This window comes from Rhagoletis pomonella, unplaced genomic scaffold, assembly GCF_013731165.1.
Source record: "Rhagoletis pomonella isolate Grant_MI unplaced genomic scaffold, Rhpom_1.0 Rhpom_scaffold_00005, whole genome shotgun sequence".
Classification (NCBI taxonomy): Eukaryota; Metazoa; Arthropoda; class Insecta; order Diptera; family Tephritidae; genus Rhagoletis; species Rhagoletis pomonella.
This window is the reverse complement of record NW_023458559.1, coordinates 2570818-2573773: the sequence shown is the minus strand read 5'-3', so window position 1 is coordinate 2573773 and position 2956 is coordinate 2570818. Positions and strand designations below refer to the sequence as shown.

Here is a 2956-nt window from a genome sequence, read left to right as displayed (position 1 = left end):
ATTATTTTCTTAATAAATCTTTACAAGCTTTGTGTTTCGCAGCAGCTGCTTCAAAAGATATTTATTCTTTAGACGCAGATGACTTAAATATAATGCATACCAAGTGTACGCGCATTTTTTTTTTGATTCTTGGACTAAGGATCCCGTGTTCAAAGGCTGGTTGTGTAAACACTTGAGGTTTCGAGGCTTATTGCAATGTTTGCTATTGCACATTAAAAGCCAAATCAGGAAGAGCTGATCTCTGGCAACACGCACGCTCGCAAAAGCATCCAAACTTTTTCAACTTTTTTAAGACTTCATTGAAAATGTAATGAACGCAAAAAGGCTGAAATATTGCTATGCTCCTTCTTAGCAGAACGTAATTTAGCATTTTCGACAACCGACCCCCTTACCAAATGTCTACAATAAAAAAAAAATATTAAAAATCAACGCGATTATTTAGCTTCTTTAAAATTGCACTTTATTGACCTGAAATTTAATGGGCTATCAAACTGCACACTGAAAAAAAAATCTTATTAAAAAGTTGAAAATCTAGCTGAAGTTTTGCAGATTTTTTATAATTTTTGCACAAAGTTTGAAATGTGGATTTATATTTTGTTTGTTATATAATGAGCTTGGCTTTTATGGAAAAATAATAAACATTAAATAAACAAAAGAGAAATAGCAAAAATCGATCAAAATGGTGATGACTTAATCAGCTGATCACAAGTGGATGTATAAAATGATTTTTATATTAACGACCTCAAACCAGTTTACAATGAATTTTAAATGTGCTCTGTCAAAATAACATTTTAATATACCCTACGTACATATGTACCTTTGTATATAATAAAAGTGTAATAAGAACAATTTTTTGAACATTCATTTGAATAAGACGTTTTTGGGTAGGAAATGACGTTTTTTTACACCAAGATGGACGTTTTCTAATGCTGAAGACATGGCAACACTGCTTGCGTTAGCGAAATTGTGTTATCCCAAGAATGATAGAATACAAGATTGCGCCTTCCTGGCCGTTGACATTTGTGTACCACAAGTAAACAAAGAATAGAGACAAAAGTAGACCGAGTTCAAACTGTCAAAACAGTTCACTTTACAGCGAAAGTGGTGTTTTAATTTTGATCAATGCGAAAATATTGCATTTTTCATCTAATCTATTGGAGAATAGTGAACGTTTTAGTGCACTCCATGCTTTGCAATTAAGGCTGCTGCAGCAAACGTTTTAGTGTACTCCATTGCTTTGCAATTAAGGCTGGTGCAGCAAACTGCGCCAGCATCTGAGTGAGATTGATTAGTTAACTTGCTAAAGGAGGCTGCTTAGAGCAGAAGCGATATGATTGTGATAAAATGCTGTAAATATAATAATAAAAAAACATTTCGGCTTTGCCACGCCCTATATACACAAAATGCAGCGATTCGTCGCAGCGTTACATTTGCATCTACGCATAATGAGATGGGGCACCATGGCACACTTCATGGAAGGACAACAGCGCGAATCGGAGCCATGCAGTGTGCATGAGTGCAGTACTACCAACAGCTGTTCCTGCAAATCGTGAATATCGTGAAGCATCTGGAACGCAACTATTATTTCGTACCTTGGTCGTTTACGCAACATACCTGAAGAGCTGGAACAAAGATATAAATCACAGGGATTGATCCGGCCCAATAAATATGCAGGTTAATTGGTGATAATCGAAAACGCAATTTCTATAATTATGTATTTATGTTATACACATTTGTAAATATAGGGAAAACTTTTGCTTTTTGTCGCAGGCGAATAGAGAAAATCTACTTTCCTCAAAGAGATGCGTATAATACGCGGCATTATTTATGAACTCGAACTTATTCCAGAATACAAATAAGTGATATATCAAAATGTATTACGAGGTAAGCTTTAAATCATTTTTTCCAATAAGATCTGTAAAAGAACTAATCAGGAATCTTTGTTTGAAGGAAAGCACGTATTGATTGATGCTCGTCAAAAACTGGGAATCCCATAGGGAAACACCGAACAAGAAACAATGCGAAATAGGCGAAATTAATTGAATGTAGTAAAGTGGAAATCGACAATTTCATACAGTGGGCTCCATATATTCGTAGACTATGGCAAGATCGCTGAAATATAAAAAAGCCATAACTAACTATAATTTATATTGCATAAACGATGAAACGCATCATACTCAATCGAAAAGCGAGTTTTGCATATTGAGTTAGTTACGGCATTTTGTATTTTAACGACGATGTGAGATATGGCCCTTCTATGTTAAGGTAACGATATACTCCCATATCAAAAATGAATACTTATTTTGCTCTACTGAGCTAGTGGTAATCAGTGCAGGGGGAGATTCCGTAACCAGTTAGCGACAATTTGCGAATCGCTAACTGGTTATAAGATCTCCCACCAGATATGAAAGTACACAACATAGAAGAGCAGTTCGCATCCATTTCTCTATACTTAACTCGATTTTGTATTATATTGGACATTGAGATTATGACACTATTGAAGTAAATGAGCAATATGTAAACACAAATTTTTTTGTCTCTTTGTTAATTTAATTTGCGGCCCTGAAAAGGGCCTTTTGCACATTTCCATATACATATGCATGCAAACACAAAAATGATGGCCTAATTTAATTTGTACTTTTGAAAGCATAAATAATTGTCTCTTTGTAAATTAATTGGCGGCCCTGAAAAGGGCCTTTGATTCATTCATGTTATTCTCCTGCAAATAAATAAATATGGATATTTTTTTATACAAGATGCCAGATTATTTGTTAAACTCATAGGCTTACGTTGCATCCATGCCTTATAATTTTAGGCGGCTTAAACATTGAGCTTACTTTGCGGGAACTGCGGACGTTGCTGCATGCTACAATCAAAGAACTTTTAATTTCTACGGATTTATACAACATTTCAGTTGATGCGGCTGCTGCTGCTACAACTTCATCTTCAACGCCTA

General features: G+C 35.0%; 1 long non-coding RNA gene across 1 annotated transcript; it reads left to right on the top strand.

Moving 5' to 3' along the window:
• The first annotated feature begins 1348 nt into the window (after positions 1-1348).
• Positions 1349-2105, top strand: LOC118739794. The gene is made up of 3 exons (XR_004993046.1): positions 1349-1674; positions 1746-1884; positions 1951-2105. It is a non-coding gene; the product is annotated as an uncharacterized LOC118739794 (long non-coding RNA).
• The last annotated feature ends 851 nt before the right edge of the window (positions 2106-2956 follow it).